This window comes from Ceratotherium simum, chromosome 6 (assembly GCF_057802395.1).
Source record: "Ceratotherium simum simum isolate JZ-2026a chromosome 6, ASM5780239v1, whole genome shotgun sequence".
NCBI classification, from domain to species: domain Eukaryota; kingdom Metazoa; phylum Chordata; class Mammalia; order Perissodactyla; family Rhinocerotidae; genus Ceratotherium; species Ceratotherium simum.
In genome coordinates, this window is record NC_141905.1 from 75,550,136 (window position 1) to 75,571,866 (window position 21,731).

Below are 21,731 nucleotides of genomic sequence, written 5' to 3' on the forward strand. Positions count from 1 at the left end.
GAGGCCGCGTCCCACATACAGCAACTGAAAGGATGTGCAACTATGACATACAACAATCTACTGGGGCTTTGGGGGGAAAAAAATAAATAAATAAAATCTTTAAAAAAAAATCAATCAGTGTAAGACACCATATTAATAGAATGAAGGGAGGAAAACCACATAATCATCTCAAAAGATACAGAAAAACACATTTGACAAAATCCAACATGATTTCATGATAAAAACACTCAATACACTAGGGATATAAGGGAACTTCCTCAATAGGTTAGAGGGCATTTATGAAAAAACCCACAACTAACATTATACTCAATGGTGAAAGACTGAAAGCTTTCCCCTTAAGATTGGAATATGACAAAGATGATAGCTCTCACCACTTCTATTCAACATTGCACTGGAAGTCCTAGCCAGAGTGAGTAGGCAAGAAAAAGAAATAAAAGACATCCAAATTCAAAGGAAGAAGTGAACTATCTATTCCCAGATGACATGATCATATATATAGAAAACTCTTAGGAATCCACAAAAAACAACAACAACAACAACTAGAGCTAATAAACGAATTCAGCAAAATTGTATGATACAAAATCAGATCCATTGTATTTCTATACACTAGCAATAAACAACAGAAAAGGAAATTAAGAAAACAATTCCTTTTATAATAGCATCAAAAAGAATAAAATACTTAGGTATAAATTTAACCAAGGACACATAAAACTTGTACGATGAAAATGACAAAACATTGCTGAAAGAAATTAAACAAGACCTAAATAAATGGAAAGACACCCAGGTTCATGGATTAGATTTAATATTGTTAGAATGGTAATATTTCCCAAAATATACCTACATATTCAATGCAATCCCTATCAAAATCCTAATGGCCTCTTTTGCAGAAATAGATAAACCCATCCTAAAATTCATATGAAATTTCAAGGGATCCTGAATAGCCAAAAAAGGAAAAGTTAGAGGATGCACACTTCCCAATTTCCTAACTTCCTATAAAGCTATAGTAATACAGTAACCAGTCATCAGAGCAGTAATCAGTATGTTACTGGCATAAGGATAGACACACAGATCAATAGAATAGAAATGAGAGCCCAGAAATAAAGCCATCCATCTATAGTCAACTGATTTTCAACAAGGTGCCAAGACCATTCAATGAGGAAAGAAAAGTCTCTTCAACAAATGGTGCTGGGAAAACTGGATATCCACATGCAAAAGAATGAAGTTGGACCATTACCTCATACCATATACAAAAATTAACTCAAAATGGGTTAAATACCTAAGTGTTAGAACTAAAACTCTTAGAAGAAGGCATAGTGATAATCTTCAAAATCTGGGTTTGGAAATGGTTTCTTAAATATGGTGCCAAAAGCACAAGCAACAAAAGAAAAAAATAGATCAATTGGACTTCATCAAAATTAAACCTTTTGTGCTTCAAGGGACACTATCAAGAGAATGAAAAGATGACTCACGAAATGGAGGAAATATTTTTATAAATCATATATCTGATAAGGGCCTAGTACCTAGACTATGTAAAACTCCTACAACTAAACAACAAAAAGACATATAACCCAATTTAAAAGTGAGCAAAGACTTGAATAGATATTTCACCAAAAAAGACACACAAATGGCCAACAAGCATATTAAAAGATGCTCAACATCATCAGTCATCTGAGAAATTCAAATTAAAACCACAATGAGATACTACTTCACACCTACTAGGATGGGTTTTATTTTTTAAAATGGAAAATAACAAATGTTGGCAAGGATATGGAGAAATTGGAACCCTCACAACTTGCTGGTGGGAATGCAAAATGGTGCAGATGTTGTGGAATGCAGTTTGGCAGTTCTTCGAAAAGTTAAACATAGAATTACCATGTGACGCAACAATTCCAATCCTAAGTACATACATAAGAAAAATAAAAACAAGTGTTCAAACAAAAACTTGTACAAGAATATTCATAGCAGCAATATTCACAATAGTCAAAAGGTGCAAACAACCCAAATTTCTACCAACAGATGAATGGATAAATAAAATGTGGTGTATGCATGCAGTGGAATATTATTCAGTCATAAAAAGGAATGGAGCATGAAATATGCTACAACATGGATGAACCTTTGGAAACATTATGCTGAGTAAATGAAGCCTGACACAAAATGCTACATATTGTATGATTCCATTTATATAAAATATCCAGAATAGAAAAATTCTTTGAGACAGAAAGCTGATTACTGGTTTCCAGGGTCTAAGGGGAGAGGGAAATGGAGAGTGCCTCCATAATGGGTATGGAGGCACTCTCCATTTTGGGGTGATGATAATTTTATGTTAAATGGTATAATTTTATGTTAAATGTTAAACTTTATGTTATGTGTATTTTACCATAATAATAAAAAAGACAATAAAGTAATACTGTGAACAACTTTATGTTCATAAATTTGATGACTTAGAAGAGATAGACCAATTTCTCAAATACCACAAGCTACCATTCAATCATGATGAAACAGACAATCTGAATAGTCCTATAACCATCAAAGAAATTGAATTTGTAGTTTAAAAGTTTCTGAAAAAGAAATCTCCAGACCCAGATAGTTTCACTGGATAATCCTTCCAAACATATAAAGAAGAATTAACACAAATCTTACACAATATCTTCCACAAAGTACAAGAGGAGGGAATACTTCCCAACTCATTTTATGAGTCTAGTATTACCCTAATACCAAAAACAGACAAAGACAATACAAAAAAAGGAAATTGCAGACCAGTATCTCTCATGAACATAGATGCAAAAATCCTCAACAAAATATTGGCGAATTGAATCAAGCAGTATATAAAAAGACTTATACACCATGACCAAGTGGAATTTATTCCAAGTATGTAAGGCTGGCTCAACATTCAAAAATCAACCAATGTAATGGTCCACCCTATCAGCCAGCTAAAAGAAGAAAAATTATATGATCATATCAATTCACTCAGAAAAAGCACTTGACAAAATCCAATATTCATAGATGATAAAAATTCTTGGCACACTAGGAATATTGTGTGAACTTTCTCACCTTGATAAAAACATCTACAAAAATCCTCAATCATCTAAATCACACGTCATCAGGGAAATGCAAATTAAAACAACAATGAGATACCACTACATACCTACTAGAATGGCCAAAATCCAGAATACTGACAACACCAAATACTGGTGAGGATGTGGAGCAACAGGCACTCTCATTCATTGCTGGTAGGAATGCAAAATGGTACAGCCACTTTGGAAGACAATTTGGGGTTTTCTTACAAAACTAAACATATTCTTACTATAAGATCCAGTAACCATGGTCCTTGGTATTTATCCAAATGAGTTGAAAACTTACATCCACACAAAAACCTGCATCCAGATGTTTATAGCAGCTTTATTCATAATTGCCAAAACTTGGAAGCAACCAAGATGTCCTTCAGTAGGTGAATGGATAAATAAACTGTGGTACATCCAGACAATAGAATATTGTTCAGCACTCAAAATAAATGAGCTATCAACCCATAAGAAGACATGGAAGAAACTTAAATGCATATTACTAAGTGAAAGAAGCCAATCTGAAAAGACTACACACTGTATGATTCCAACTATATGACATTCTGGAAAAGGCAAAACTATGGAGACAGTAAAAAGATCAGTGGTTGCCAGGGGGTAGGGAAGAAGGAATGAATAGGTGGAGCACAAAGGACTTTGAGGGCAGTGTCTATATCTGCATGATACCATAAGGATGGATACATGCCATTATACATTTGTCCAAACCCATAGAATGTACAATATTAAGAGTGAAACATCATGTGAAGTATGGACTTTGGGTATGTGTAACAAATGTACCACTCTGGTGGGAGATGTTGATAATGAGGGAGGCTACGCATGTGTGGAGACAAGGGGTATATGGAAACTCTCTGTATCTGCCCCTCAGTTTTGCTGTGAATCTAAAACAGCTCTAAAAAAATAAAGTCTTAAAAAAAAAGATACAGAGAGGGAACCTATAATCTAAAAGAGACTCAAGAGACATATCAATTAATCATACTACATAGGCTTTATTTGAATACTAATTCAAATAAATTAACTGTAAAAACAAAATAAACTAAAACAAACAAAAAAGTATATGAGATAATTAGGGAAATTTGTGTACTGACTGAATATTGATGATATTACTGGAAATATCGTTAAAATTTTAGGCATGATAATGGCATTATGGACTTGTATTTTAAGAGTTCTTATCTTTCAGAGATACACACGGAAATATTTATGGATAAAAGGGCATAATGTCTGGGATTTGTTGGATTTGTTTCATGATGCTGAGGAGGGGGAAGTAATAGGAATAAAGATGAAATAAGACTGGTCATGTGTTGATCTATGTTGAAGCTAGGTGATAGGAATATGGAATTTATTCAACTATCCTGTGTGTGTAGATGTTTGAAATATTCTGTGATAAAAATTTTTTAGAAATCTAGTTAAAATAAATAAAATTTAAAGTAAATAAATGATCCCACACAAAATCAAACTCCACCTGGCTTCACTATGAATACCTTTGCAGAGCTGATCAATAGGGTTAGCCAGGCACTTTCCATTGAAAAAAAAAAAAAAATCCTACAGCTAGTATCATTCTGAATGGTGAAAGACTGAATGCTTTCTTTCTAAATTTGGAAACAAAGTAAGGATGCTCACTCTCACCACTGCAATTCAAAGCAGAAATGGAAGTTCTAGCCACTGCAGTGAGGCAAGAAAAAGAAATAAAAAGCAGACTAATTGGAAAGGAAGAAATAAATCTGTCCCTATTTGCAGATAACGTGATTTTTTATATGGAAAATCCCAAAGAAGCTACCAGAAAAATTCTAGAACTAATAAGTGGATTGAACAGTGTAGCAAGAAACAAGATGAACACACAAAAATCAATTCCACATATACTTATAATAAACTTGTGAAATCAAAAGTAAAAGCACAATACAATTTACAATCACTCCAAAGAAAATGAAATACTTAGGTATAAATTTAACAAAACATGTATAGGATCTGCATCCTGAAAATTACCAAATGCTGATGAGAGAAATCAAAGAAGACCTAAATAAATGGAGAGACATTCCATGTTCATGGATTGGAAGACTCAACAGAGTGAACGTGTCAATTCTCCCCACATTGATGTATAGGTTTAACGAAATTCCTATCAAAATCCCAGCAACGATTTTTGAGGACACAGGCAAGCTTATTCTAAAATTTATATAGAAAGGCACAAGCCCCATAATAGCTAAAATAATATTGAAAATGAAGAATAAAGTGGGAGGAATCACTCTATCTTATATCTACAATATAGATATAGTAATCAGGACAGGTGATATTGACTAGAGGGATAGACACACAGATCAATGGAACAGAATAGAGAACCCTGAAATAAATCCACACAAATATGTCCAACTGATTTTTGACAAAGTTGCAAAAACAATTAAATGCTGGAAAGATCACCTTTTCAACAAATGATGCTGGAGCAACCAGACATCCGTAGGCAAAAAAATAAACCTCAATTAAACTTCACACCTTACGCAAAAATTAAGTCAAAATGGATCATGGATTTAAATATATAAAACTATAAAACATTTAGAAAAACACAGGAGAAAATCTTTAGGATTCTTCAAAAAGCAAGATCCAGAAAAGGAAAAGTTGATAAACTGGATCTCATCAAAATTTTCAAATTTTGCTCTGCAAAAGACCCTGTTAAGAGGATGAAAAGACAAGCTACAGACTTAGAAAAATATTTTCAAACCACATGTCTGACAAAGGACTAGTGTCTACACTATATAAAAAACTCTCAAAACTGAACAGTAAAAAAAAAATCCAATTGGAAAATGAGCAAAAGAAATGAACAGACATTTCTACAAAGAGATAGAAAATAGCCATATAAAAAGATGTTCAACATGACTAGCCATTAGAGAAAAATGCAAATCAAAACTACTGGATATCACTACACACCTATCAGAATGGTTAAAATAAAAAAAGAATGACAAAGCAGAGCATAGAGAATTTTTAGGGCTGTGAATCTCTTCTATTGATACTACAATGATAGATACATGTCATTTGTCAAAACCCATAGAATGTACAACACCAAGAATGAACCCTAATGTAAACTGTGGACTTTGGGTAATAATGATGTGTCAATATAGGTTCATAGACAGTAACAAATGTATTACTCTGGTATGGATGTTGATAGGGAGGGAAGCTGTGCATATGTGAGGCCAGGGAGTATATGAGAACTTTGTGTACTTTTTGCTCAATTTTGCTGTGAACCTAAAACTGCCATTAAAGAAAATGTCCCCCAGGAGGAGGATTCTGGAAAAATGGCAGCTTGCAGGGGCCAGGGTGGGCAATAAGGACTCTGTCCTCCAAACATTGGGGAACTGTGTTCTGATCATTGATTGCTGCTTCTGATTGTGGAGGTGCAGACACAGAGATGAGCAGCCATTGTTGCAAATCCCTCCCCCCTCTGGCTAAAGTGACTTCCAAGGGATTTAAAAGATTGGCACCTTTCCTCCTCCCTCCTCATTTTTCTCTTTTTCCCCTTTGGTAGCCAAATGTTTAAGGACTAAGACATTCAGAAGCAACTACTTATATAGGGGAATTTAGAAAGTGACCATACATGACCAGTGAAAGGCATAGGCTCAGAAAAGACCTGAAAAGACCTTAAGTTTATACCTCAGGCCGATTCTTGGCACAGAGACAAGCTATAATAATCAAAAAACAAAACAAACAAAACAAACCACAGCAAATCCCTAGGCAAGGGGGAGAACATGATTTCCAGAGTTACTACATTATTAGCTTCAGATGTCCAGATGAAAATGTAATTTTCATCAAAAAATTACAAGGCATACAAAGAAATAGAAAAGTCTGACCCATTCAAAGGAAAAAAAATCAACAGAAATCATCCCTGAGAAAGACCAGATGGTGGACCTACCAGACAAAGACTTTAAAACAACTATCTTAAATATGCTCAAAGAACTAAAGGAAGACATAGAGAAAGTCAGGAAAAGTACATATAAACAAAATGGAAATATCAAGAAAGAGACAGACAACATATAAAGAAACCAAAAAGGAATTACAGAGCCACTTTGTGTTTTCTTCATGACTTAAGAGACTAATACATTTAAAAATATATATTAGTCTAAAAGGTAGCATTATTGTCTAAAAGGTAGCATTATTGTAACTTTGGTTTGTAACTCCATATTCTGTTTTCTACATGATTTAAGAGCCTAATGCTTTAAAAAATTATTTTTTTATGTTGTTGGACATACAATGTATAAAGATGTAATTTTGTGATATCAGTAACTGAAAGGGAGTGTGGATAGAGCTATATAGGAACAGAGTTTTTGTATGTTATTGAAATTAAGCTGGTATCAATTCAAATTGATTACTTTAGGATGTTAAATGTAATTCCCATGGTAACTACACAAAGAATATAGCTATAGAATGTACACAAAAGAAAATGAGAAAAGAATTAAAAATATTTTACTATTAAGAAATTAACTAAACACAAAAGAAGACACCAACATAGGAAACGAAGAACAAAAAAGCTATAAGACATATGGAGAACAAACAGCAAAGTGACAGAAGTAAATCCCTCCTTAATAGTAATTACTTTAAATGTAAATGGATTAAACTCTCCAATCAAAAGTCTATGTACTAACAAGAACAATCCAAAAATGAAATTAAGAAAACAATTCCATTTATAATAGCATCAAAAAGAATAAAATACTTAAGAATTAACTTAACCAAGGAGGTAAAAGACTTGTACAATGAAAATCACAAACCACTGCTGAAAGAAATTAAATAAGACATAAATAAATGGAAAAACACCTCATGTTCATGAATTGGAAGACTTAATATTGTTAAGATTTCATTACTACTCAAAGCAATATACAGATTAAATGCAACCTCTATCAAAATCCCAATAATGTTTCTTACAGAAATAGAAAAATCCATCCTAAAATTTATATAGCATCTCAAGAGACTATGAATAGCCAAAACAACCTTGAAAAAGAATAACAAAACTGGAGGACTCACACTTCCTGATTTCAAAATGGACACAAAGCTACAGTAATCAGAACAATGTGGTTCTAGCATAAAGACAGACATATAGACCAATGGAATATACTAGAGAGCACAGAAATAAACACTTACATATGAACAAATGATTTTTGACAATGGAGCCAAGACTATTCAATGGGGAAAGGACAGTATTTTCAACAAATGGTGCTGGGAAAACTGAATATCTACTTGCAAATGAATGAAGTTGGACCCTTACTTAACACCATACCCAGAAATCAACTCAAAATGGATAAAATATCTAAACATAAGACCTGAAACTATAAAACTCTTAGAAAAAAACATCGGGCAAAATCTTCATGGCATTGTATTTGGCAATGATTTCTTGCATATGACCAAAGGAACAAGCAACAAAAGAAAAAAATAGACAAATTGGAATCATGAACATTAGAAACTTTTGTACATCAAAAGACACTATGGGGGCCGGCCCGCTGGTATAGTGGTTAAGTGCTCGCACTCTGCTTTGGCACCCCAGGGTTTGCAGTTTCGTATCCCAGGCGTGCACTGATGCACTGCTTGTCAAGCCATGCTGTGGTGGAGTCCCATATAAAGTAGAGGAATATGGGCACAGATGTTAGTCCAGGGTCAATCTTCCGCGGCAAAAAGAGGAGGATTGGCATCGGATGTTAGCTCACGGCTGATCTTCCTCACACACACAAAAAAAGACACTATCAATAGAGTGAAAAGGTAACTTACAGAATGGGAGAAAATATGTGCAAATAATATACCTGATAAGGGATTAATATCTAGAATATACAGAGAATTTCTGAAACTCAACAACAGCAAAATCCCAATTTTAAACATGGGCAAAGGACTTGAATAGACATTTCTCCAAAGAAGATACAAATGGCCAACAAGCACATGAAAAGATGCTCAACATCACTAACCATTAGGGAAATGCAAATCAAAACCACAATAAAATATCACCTCACACCCATTAGGATGGCTGCTAAAAAAAATAGTATTGGTGAGCAGATGGAGAAATTGGAACCCTTGTGCACTGTTACGGAAAACGTAAAACAGTGTAGCTGCTGTGGAAAACAGTCTCGTGATTCCTCAAAAAAATTAAAAATAGAATTACCATACAATCCAGCAATTCCACTTCTGGGTATATCCAAAAAAACTGAAAGCAGCATCTTTATGAGATATTTGTACAACCATGTTCTCAGCAGCGTTATTCACAACAGCTAAAAGGTGGAAGCAAACCAAGTGTCCAACTGTTAATGAATGGATAAGCAAAACATGGTATATACATACAATGGAATATTATTCAGCCTTAAAAAGGAAGGAAATTCTGACATATGCTACAACATGGATGAACCTTGAGGACATTATGCTAACTGAAATAAACCAGTCACAAAAAGACAAATACTGTATGATTCCACTTGTATGAGGTATCTAAGTAATCAAATTCATAGGGACAGAAAGTGGAACGGTGGTTGCCAGGGGCTAGAGAAGGAAGAAATGGGTAGTTGTTGTTTAGTGGGTATAGAGTTTCAGTTTTATAAGATGAAAAGAGTTCTGGAGATAGACGGTGGTGATGGTTGCACAACAATATGAATGTATTTACTACCACGGAAGTGCACACTTAAAAATCGTTAAGATGGTAAATTTCATGGTATGTGTATTTATATACAGTAAAAAAAATTGGGAAAAAATATTCCCCCTCCAAAAAAAACCCAAAAATAATAATGACAATGCTAAATTCTGGCGAGGATGTAGAGAAACTGGATCACTCATAAAACTGCTGGTAGGATATAAAATGGTACAGCGTCTCTAGAAAACTGTTTGGCAGTTTCTTCTAAAACTAAGCATGCAACTATCATACAACCTAGCAATTATAGTCTTGGGCATTTTTATCCCAGAGAACTGAAAACTTATGTTCACAAAAAAAATCTGTACACAAATGTTCACAGCACCCATATTCATAATAGCTAAAAACTGGAAACAATTCACATGTCCTTCAACAAGTAAATGGTTAAACACACTGTGGTACATCCATACTATGGAATACTGCTCAGCAATGACAACAAACTCTTGATACATACAACAACTTGGATGAATCTGCAGGGAATTATGCTAAGTGAAAAAAGCCAATCCTAAAAGGCTAAATATGCATGATTCCATTTATGTAACATTCTCGAAATGACAAAATTATAGAAATGGAGAACAGATTAACGGTTACAAGGGGTTGGTGGTTGGGAGAGGAGGGATGTGGCTATAAAAAGGCAACAGAAGAGATCTTTGTGGTATTGGAACTGTTCTATACCTTGACCGTATCAATGTCAATATCCTGGTTGTGATATTGTACTATAGTTTTGCAAGACAGTACAATTGAGGGAAAGGATATATGGGTAAAGGATACACGGGATCGCTTGGTATTATTTTTTGCAACCTCATGTGAATCTACAATTACCTCAAAATAACAAATGTAATTAAAAATGTATAGTTATTTTTCACTTTAAAATGTTATTCATGTTAACAGATAGTGGGTTTATTATTGTTATTTTTAATGAAATGAAATGAATATTTTTAAATTTCAGTTTTAATTTCTAGTAGAGTAAATGAATATTAATAGATATAAACCACTTGAAGAAAAGCTCTTTGGGGTCCTCAACAATTTTTAAAAATGGGGTCTTTGGACTGAACAGTTTGAGAACTGCTCCTCTGTCCTATGGCTAATGGATTTAGAATTTTTCCCCATTCATGGCAAGGCATGAATAGTTGTATTTAACTTGGAACCCAGGTGACTTCAAAGAGTTAACAAACAAAGAACAACTAATATGTAATGTCTTTCCAACCTTGTTTATCTATGTAGCAGCTGCCTACAGTAAGTCAACCAAGACAACATGCCAGAAATGTGTACAATACACAAAAACCTCACCTTGAGTAGATAATATGGAATACAAAAGGTAACAGATTTCAACCAGATGATACTGTTTTCATGATGACTATACTGTATTGAAGTTTGTTTCATAGCCTAATAGGTCTTTCAGGAATTAATGTTACAGAAAGCTTGTGATATTTTAAACTGTTTATGGTATGAGAAGAAGAAAGGAACCTTAGGAATGGTAGCACCTCTAACAAAAACCTAATGCGGTGCAGTGCCTAGAACAGAACATCTCTGCACGGATGGCTTCCAATGTTAAAAAAAGAAGAAAAAAAGGATAATGCTGAACTACCATAGGAATCTAATTTGGAAGAAATGACAACACATTTTTAAGCAAAATGGCCAAAGTCTGCTGGCATTGTTCATATTATGTTAATACAGTGTTATTATGCATATTCAAGATGAAATCTACTATTATTATATTGCCTGAAACTTTGGTATATATCTAGACAACTGTTACCTTTTCAATTGGTTTTGTACAGAAAGGGCAAGTCACTCAACATAAGCTTCTGAGAAACCGAACAATCAGTGGCAACCAATTGGCCTACTGCTCAAAACACATTCCACACTATATTTTAAAATAGCACTCTCTTAACTAATGTGTACTTAGTGTTTCTCTCTCTCAACTGAACTGTAGGTAAAGTATGACGGTATTTCATGGGTTTTCTTCAGGCTGAAATGATCTCCAAACACCAATTAGCTTCTGTGTTGCTACTAACCTCAAAAAAAGGTACTAATACGGAATTTCAGCTCTCTCTCCAGAAGAATTCTTTTCCCTTTCACTGTGGTCTCATCAAATCATCTGTATAACATTTCACACTGGTCTCTCTCTTAATTAACTTTATGTTCTCGACAAAATAAGCTGATCAAAAACGAAACACTTGTTAAATATCATTTGTTGAATACCTGCTAAGTTATAGCATGTTACAATGTCTCATTTAATCATCAAAACAAACCTATAGAGTGAGGGGGGAAATAAATCTTATGACATTCCTGCTATGGAGAGAATTATATGATTTCTAGGTAAAAGTGAGAATATGTACCCTACAGTAAAAAAAAAACGTTTCTTCATAAATTTTAAGTATCATTAGTAAAAAGTTCAAGACACTAAAGATCCTAAGTGTTGTGTCTCCTGCTCAACTAACACAGAATTCCCACCGGGAATCTTCTTACAAGTAAGAAGAAATTGAACATCAGAGAAATAACTTTCATTTGGAGGTTCATAGTGAGGAGCTCCTCCCAAATCCTAGGCTGGATACTGTGCTCTACAGTCATGAGTCCCTTAACCACGGGGATATGTTCTGAGAAAAGTGTCGTTAGGTGATTTCGTTGTTGTGCGACCATCACAGAGTATACTAACACAAACCTAGATGGTATATCCTACTACACACCTAGGCTATAAGGTACTAATCTTATGGGATCACTGTCATATATGCAGTCCATCATTGACTTAAACGTGTTTATGTGGACCATGAGTGTAATGGTAGGAGCTCAGGCTTTGAGTCAGAAAGCCCTAGTTCAAACATCAGCACTGCCGTTTATTAGCTTACCTCACTCAATATGTAAGTCACCTCCACTGTAAGATAAAGATAATAGTACTCGGTTTATAGGTTTGTTGTGAGGATTACATGAGACACTACAAGGTGCTATAACATAGCAGGTATTCAACAAATGATATCTATTGTTATCAGACTGTCTCGCGTAACTTGTAGGTATCTATTGGAAAGAGAATGTAAGATCAACCAACCAGCTTTAAGTTAAGCAACTGGGGGATCCACTGGATAATATTACCCATTAAGGGAGATGACTCTGTGAACCTTAGGAGGAAAGTGGTCACTAACATGGTATCAATCCTTTTGCAATTTAGGGATTCTTATCCCTCGTCTCATTTAAAACTTTTACTGACTCATACTTTTTTATTGTCTCTAACCCACCCCTTTCAACTCTGCTCATAATGTTGTGGCTAGGGGTCTGTAAACTACATTTTCCTATTAGCTTCTACTAACAAGAGGTACTGGCAGGAGAGCAGAATGAGGAGGAAAAGCTTGTGCTCTCTCTCTGCTTCTGACAGCAACTTTAGAACTGGCTCTGTCCTTTGGTGATCCTAGCTCCTACACCAAGGTGCCTATTCCATCCTGGTCCATGGTCCCACCCTCTGCCATGGGGTGCTTTTGGGCACTCCTGGGCTCTACTACATACCACCAGTCCAATGGGGTGGAAACTGCTAACCACAATACTAATATCAGGTTATCTCAATGGACACCCATTGCTCACTCAGTCCTCCAGTACATGTGTACCAATTTCCTGTATTAAATTCCTTCTGCTGAAATATAGACAGAGGTTTCTGTAAAAGTCCAAAACCCTAGGTGTGGCCTCAACAGCCTATATGATCTTGTCCCTACCCACTTCCCAAGCCTCATCTAAGTGACCTTCTTTCCCTGGCTCTCCAGGGCCTTTTACTTCCTCAAATACTCCAATCTCCATCTTGCCTCATTGACTTCACACATATGGTTCCTTCTACCGGAAACATTCTTCATTACACAATTCACTTGGGCAATTTTTATTTATCCTTCAGGTCTCAGCTTAAATGTCACTTTCTCAAAGAGGTCTTTCTTGAGATTCTCCAAATGAAGTTACAATTTACAGTCTCACAGCACTCACACTTTTCCTTCACAACACTGATCACAATTGTATTCATATAATCTTCCCTTACTCACCTTTAAGGGACATAAGACCATGTCTGTTCTCTACTCTATCCTTAGTGTGCATAAAATAAAGTAAATGTTCAACAAGTATTTGTTAAATAATAATAAGCATCCTTTACTTACACATGGAAAATGGTAAACAAAACACTTTCACAGCATTATCTCCTTTGATCTTTGCAACAGCTTTGTGAAGTAAATCAGGCAGGTCTGAGAAAAGGGATGAGCTCCAGTTTCCAGAAGATAGAAGCCAATCTGTAGCTCATCCAGCCTGCAATGACCTAAATCTGACCATACTGGGGCAGACAGAGCTGTGGTATACTCCAGGAAGAAATAAATATGGAGGCCACTGGCACAAATTGAACACCTTAAAAAAAAAAGAAAGGAGGCCTGTTTACTAAATGTTGCCTACAGTAACAGCCTGTTGCCTGCTCCTTTGTTCTTCTACCTCAGAGCCCAGGGAAAAAACTCTCATGAACCCAGGACTGCTTGCAACTGGCTGTGGATGGTGCACTACTAGTGCCTATGACCCTTCCTAGACCATAGCCCAGCTGCTGAGCACTTCCTGAGGCCCCTTCTGGGAAGAGCCAGAAAGGTGGGTCCAGACCCAGAGGCACCTGGGCAACCACAGCAGCCCTGGGGTTAGTCCCAAGAAAGGCTTTTCATAACAGAAAGGATCTTTACAAAAGAGCTCTTCTCCAGGTTCCTCTCTCCTAAAGTTCTCATGTCAAAATCAGAAACTTATCTTTTATTGCCTTATTTCCTTCTAAGATCCAGTCAAAACAGCAGGAATCTAATTATTATTGCCTCAACCGCTTCATTTCATTTAGAGGAACAAATTTAATAACTCAAAACACACTTCTGGCAAAGTTTCACCAAGTGCGAAAAAGTCATTTCTGATTCATTATATATTTTAAACCCCAACATGGAAAATCTGATAGAATCTATAGAACACCTAACAGAAATAATAAGTGAATTTAGTAAGGGTGCAAGCTACAAGGTCAATATACAAAAATCAACTCTGTGTCTACATACTAGCAACAAATCATCAGAAATTGAAATTTTAAATATACCCTTTATAATAGCATCAAAACATATGAAATACTTAGAGACAAATCTGACAAAAGATGAGAAAGACCTGTAAACTAAAAACTACTAAATACTGCTAGGAGAAATTAAAGAAGAACTAAATAAATGGAGAGGTATACCTTGTTCATGGAACAGAAGATTCAATATTGTTAAGATGTCAATTCTCCCCAAACTGATCTATATGTTCAACATAATCTCAAAGTCTCAGTATGCTTTTTTGTAGAAACTGACAAGCTGATTCTAAAATTCATAGGGAAATGCAAAAGATCTAGAATAGCCAAAAGAAGAATAAAGTTGGAGGGCTAATGTTACCTTTTCTTAAGACTTATAAAGCTACACTAATTAAAACAGCATGGTAGTGGCATAAAGATAGACAAATTAACAAATAGAACAGAATAGAGTCCAGAAATAAACCTACACACATATGGACAGCTGATGTTTGACAAAGGCAATGCAGAGGAGAAAGAAGACGCTTTTTCAACAAATGGCGCTGACACATTTGGATTTCCATATGGCCTCCCCTCCCCCTAAAATATCTTAGATCCACGCTTCATACCACATACAAAAATTAACTCAAGATGCATCACAGACCTAAATGTAAAACCTAAAACTATAAAAATTCTAGAGAAAATCTTTGTGACCTTGGGTTAGGCAAAGATTTTTTAGATATGGCATCAAAAGCACAATCTATTTTAAAAAATTGATAAATTGGACTTCATCAAAATTTTAAAACTTTTGCTCTTCAAAAGATACTGTTGGGGGCCGGCCCCGTGGCTTGGCGGTTAAGTGCACACACTCCGCTACTGGGGGCCGGGTTCGGATCCTGGGCGCGCACCGATGCACCACTTCTCCGGCCATGCTGAGGCCGCGTCCCACATACAGCGGCTGGAAGGATGTGCAACTATGACATACAACTATCTACAGGGGCTTTGGGGGAAAAAAAAGGAGGAGGATTGGCAGTAGATGTTAGTTGGCTCAGGGCCAGACTTCCTCAGCAAAAGGAGGAGGATTGGCATTGATGTTAGCTCAGGGCTGATCTTCCTCACACACACACACAAAAAAAAGACAGTGTTAAGAGGACGAAAAAAGAAGCCACAGACAGGGAGAAAATACTTGCAAACCACATATCTGATAAAGGACTTGTATCTAGAATGTATAAAGAACTATCAAAACTCCACAAGAAAACAAACAACCAGATTTTTTTGAATGGGCAAGATTTGAAAAGACACTTCACCAAAAAAAAATATCCAGATGGCAAAAAAGCACAAAAAAAGATGTTCAACATCATTAGTTATTAGAGAAATGCAAATTAATACCACAATGAGATACCACTACCCATCTGTTAGAATGGCTAAAATTAATAAGACTAAACTATACTCAATGTTGGCAAAGATATGGAGGAACTGAAATGCTCAGTCACTGCTGGTGGGAGTATAAAACTCCACTTTTAAGAAACTGTAAGCAGTTTCTTAAAAAGTTAAACATACACCTACCATTTTGTTATGGATTGTCTGTGTCTCCTCAAAATTTATGTGTTGAAGCCCTATGTGCCCAATGTGATGGTATTTGGAGGTGAGGTCTTTGGGAAGTAATTAGGTTTAGATTAGGTCATGAGGGTGGGCCCTCATAATGGGATTAGTGCCCATTATAAGAGGATGAAGTGAGAGGAGTCCCTCTCTCCATGAAAGGCCATGTGAGCACACAGCAAGAAGGCAGCTGTCCACAAGCCAGGAAGAAGACCCTCAGGAAGAACCAAATCTGCTAGCACCTTGATCTTGGACTTCCCAGCCTCCAGAACTGTGAGAAAATAAATGTCTGTTGTTTAAGCCACCCAATCTATGGTATTTGTTTTGGCAGCCCGAACTGACTAAACCCAGCTTGGTCATTTGACCTAGCCCTTTTATTCCTAGATATTTACCCAAGGAAATATACAGCCATACCAAGACATACAAGTCCACAATGTTCAGAGCAGTTTTGCTTACAATAGCCAAAAACTATAAAACAACCCAAGTGTCCCCCAGCTGGTGAATGGATAAACAAATTGTGATATACCCATATAATGGAATATGCTCAGCAATAAAAAGGAACAAATTGTTTATACACACAATTACTTGAATGAATCTCAAAATAATTATACTGAGCAAAAGAAGCAGACAAAAAAGTGTACATACTGTATGGTTCTATTATATAAAACTGTAAAAAATGCAAACTAATCTATAGTGACAGAAAGTATATCAGTGGTTACTTAAGGGAGGATGGAGGGGAAAGAGGGAAGGATTACAAAGGGACATGAGTAAATTTTTGGGAGTGATGAATATGTTCACTATTTTGAATGTGGAGATAGTTTCATGGGTATATACATATGTCTAAACTTATCAAATCATACATTTTTAACATATGCAGTTTATTGTAAGTCAATTATACCTCAATAAAATAGTTTTTTAAAAAATTAATTATTAGAACAATGAAATAAAATACAAACGAGTATGAAATACAAACTTAATTCTTTTATTATTAGATTCAAGTGGCATAAAATTACTCTGTCAAATTGTTATAAAAGTTCCAAAATGAGTAATCTCAATTTCTGAACTTATCCCTTCACAGACAGCACTGGTCCATGGATACTTTGAGTATCACTGTTGTAGAAATTTCACATATCCAGGCTGATATTTGCTTTCTTTTTTCTCTATATCTTCAAGATGAGATCTACAAACAAAACATGAAATTGCCTTTGTTGCAGGTAAAAGTGGACAGTGATGAAATACTGTAAATTAACAGGTGGGACCAAACAAGTAGAGCAGAGAAAAATAGGCATGGCTTGTCCTCTCCGGGACTGAGGACCAATATCCCACCCTTTATTTTGTTTCCTTTTTATTGTTGTGTCTCCTCTGACTAACAGAGAGGAAATAATCTCAAGTGTTTAGAGATATGTTAAACAGCTTTATTGTGTCTGACCTGTCACTTTCACTGCAATGCCTAGACTTACTTATTATTTACCAAAATGCTCAGTAGTTAATATTAAATGCTTACCGTGTACTATCATTCATTCAACAGACATTTATTGAGCTCTTCCTCAGCAAGTTAATATGGTAGGCAGCATGGGGACTACAAAGATAAAGAATATAGACTCTGCCTATAAAGGAGCTCACATCTAGAAAGAGGAATTCTAAGACATTTACACCAATAACTATAATATAAGGTAAAAACTGATAAAGAGTACCACAGAGATATAGGGCAAGTATTATAGAAGCCCAGAAAATGAAGCAAGAGGAAAACCAAGGAAGGCTTCCTGAAATTGGCCACATTTGAGCTGATTTTTGTTCAGTGCCCTATATAAGGCACTGGGGCTCCAAAGAGGGATTGGGGTCTTACAAATCCATTGGGAAGATAGGGCATGACTGCCCCGCCAAATATGTAATAATACAAGTGCTAGCACTGCACTATCCAACATAGCAGCCACTAGCCACATGTAGCTACTGAGCACTTAAAATGCAGCTAGGCCGAATTTAGATATGCTTTAAGTGTAAAATACACAACAGATTTTGAAGACTTTGTACAAACAAAAAGATTATAAAGTATCTCATTAATAATTTTTATATTGATTGCATGCTGAAATGGTAATTTTTTCATTTATTGGGTTAAATAAAATATAGATTAGATATTTACCCAAGGAAATATACAGCCATACCAAGACATACAAGTCCACAATGTGAAGTTATGTTCATCTACTTTTTTTTCTTACTTTTTTTAATGTTGCTAGTGCAAAAATTTAAATTATATATGTGGCTCACATTTGTGGCTCCCATTATATTTCTACTGCCAGAGGCTTAGAAGCTTAGAAATGGTACAGATAGGAAGTGCTACAAGAATTCAGAAAGGAATGACCAATGGCATGTGATCCTCAGGAGATGGTGAGCTCCTTGAAGTGAGAGATGTTAGGTCTTTGTCAAAGAGTTCCACATCCTCCTTTCATCCCTTTGATGCTGGTATTCCCCTGGGATCATCCTAAGAAATCTCTTATATCCATCCCAGATCCCTGAGTATTTTGTCAATATCACTGACACTTCAATCTCAACATGTCCCAAACTAAACTCACCGTCCTGCTCCCAGACCTACTACATTGAGCACTGACATCAAGGAACCATGAAACTAGAAGGTAGAGAGTCATATATTCTTATTCAATTTTCAGTGAACTACATAAGACAAATGTTTTGATTCAAGGCTGGTCTCACAAGTAGATGCTCCAACCATGAGTTTACTGTGGCTACCAAATAGGTGTTTTGATACTGAGATCATCCTGGGACTATACGCTCAAGGGTTAGAAAGAACCCAGACAAGTAATTTAATCCAACTCCTCATACCCACTCTCAGAGCCGTGGGCTCTATCTTGCCTCTGAGGGTACAGTTTCTGGCCCCTCACTAGAAATGGACTTTTACATCTCACTGCCTTTCCAACCAAACCTCTCTAATCCCCCACCTCCCATTATCGTCCAAAGTCCCACACAACTGCCAGTGTTAAGAAAGCCAGAGATCCAAATTGAACCTTAGTGGTTGTTCTTTGGGCTAAATCAGTTAGCCTTATAATGAGCCTCGGACACAGGTTTTCTGAAGCTGAAATATACAAACTGTTGCCTCTCTCTTGTTAAAAGCTTTCTTTCAGAAGGTTCCCTGTTTACTTTTCTTATTCATTTACACCTCTCCCAGAGCTTTCTTCTCTTTTGGTTCTGCTAATATTAGCACATGCTTATCATCTAAGCAAGATGGTCCAATGGAAAGCGTCCATAAAACAGCTCTCCACATACCCTTAAGAAAAGGAAAATTAGGAATAGCATAGAAAAAGGCTACACACAAGATCACAAGGCTAACTAATAACAGGACCTCCAGAGAGTGTGTTTACTTTTGAAAAACATTACCCCTTGGGAAATAAGTTTGTTATTTTCCCCTATCAGTGCTAGAAATGTATCACCTCAACTTTTATAGCAGTCATTCATTAATTCATTTTTTCACTAATTCAACAAGTATTTATAGAGTACCTACTATACAGCAATGAACAGGATAGACAAGGTCCCTTGTCTTCCTAGGGCAGAGAGACGGAGACAAAAGAACAACAATGAAACAGCAATAAGTGCTATGCAGAGAATTAAAACTAGGAAATATGGTAGTAACCATGTGATTACATTAGACTGTGTGGTCAGCAAGTGCCCTTCCAAGGGGGTGATATTTACCCTTAAGTCTAAAGGACAAGGAACCAACTAGGTGAAGATAGGAGGAAAATATTCCAAGGAGAATGAGTAGTTAGTATAAGGCCCTAAGACAGGAAAAAGCTTACAATCTTTACCCTACACAACCTTGTTTCCATGTTTCAACTATTTTCTGAAAATTCAACTGAATTTTCTAAGGCCTAGATGCTAGAACAGTGCCTATCACACACAATACCTACAACACTAAAAAACAGTGGTATACTAGAAAGACTTAGACTTGGGACTTAGGAGAATCATTACTTCATTCATTTAATTAACTAATTCGCCTGATAACAAACACTATTCTTGACACTTAGACTACAACCATAAAGACAAAAGACATCAAATAAGCAATTAGAAACTGTGGAATAAAAATTATAAAAAGAATCAGAACTAAGTACCTCCAGGTACCTTACAGACCCAGGCAGCAGGCACCTCACTGGCTTGGGGAGTGAGGGAAGATGTCCCAAAAGTGTCGTTTAAGCAAAGATGTAATGACAAGTAGAACTTAAATCAATGAGGAAAGGGTTGGGAGAAGAAATGAAAGGGAATTCTGAGTAGGAGGAACATCATACGCATAAGCCCAAGGTTAGAAAGGGCATAGAACAACAGAGGAATGTATAGTTGAAGCATATAGGATCAGGAGAGAAAGATAATGGCAGGGTGGATGGAAAGATGGACTGAAAAGATATTTAGGAGATAAAATTGACAGTATCTCGTAACATATCAGATATGGGAAATGAGTGAGATGGAGAGATCAACAACGAACCCCAGGTTTCTGGCACAAACAACTAGGTGGACAAGTAGTGCCCTTTACTGAGAGAGAAAGCACAAGATAAGAATCAGCTTTTTAACAAAGGAAGTTAAGTTAGAAATATAAAGAGACTGAAGTACCTTTGAGGCTTCCAAATGAAGCTATCTATCAGCTAAACTTTTGGGTTTGGAATCCAAGAGAAAGGCCTGGCCTGGCAGGACTAGAAATGGGGACCCACTTAAGAGTCATCAATTCATTTGAATCTGGATTCAAACAAAGCAACTATAAAAAGATACCTTTGAGACAATCATAGAAATTGAGGACGTATCAGATGACATTTATTATACTGTTAATTCTGCTTAGGTATAAAAATAGCATGGTGGTTATGATTTTTAAAAGCCCTTATGAAATGTATATTTAAATATTTACAAGTGAAATGATAAGATGTACAAAATGTCGGTAATGGTTGCAGCTGAGTGATGGGTCCATGGGCATTAAACTATTATCTCTACTTTCGTTTATCTTTGAAAACATCTGTAATCGTTTTTTTAAAAAAAGTAACCTACCTATAGTGGAAACAGTGAGAAATGGATAAAATTGCTCTGGGATGAAAAGAAAAGGGAAGGAAAAGGAAAGTGGGGTGAGTGAAAGCTGGCATTCTGAGGAATCTTGTTATTTAAGGAAAAAGCACAGGAAAAGGAGTCGCTGAAGAGACCTGAACACTCTGCTGGCCAGATAGGAGAAAACCCAAAGAGGATGATGTCCCAGAAGCCAAGGGAAGAGTTGCAAGAAGGCAGGAATAACCAATAGTGTTAACCAGTATAGAAAACTCAAGTAAAAGGAGAACAAAAAAGGATTCATTGCATTTAGCAACCAGAAGGTTGCAATGACCTTTACTAAGTCAGTCCAGTACAGTGGTGGACACGAACCTTGGATTTC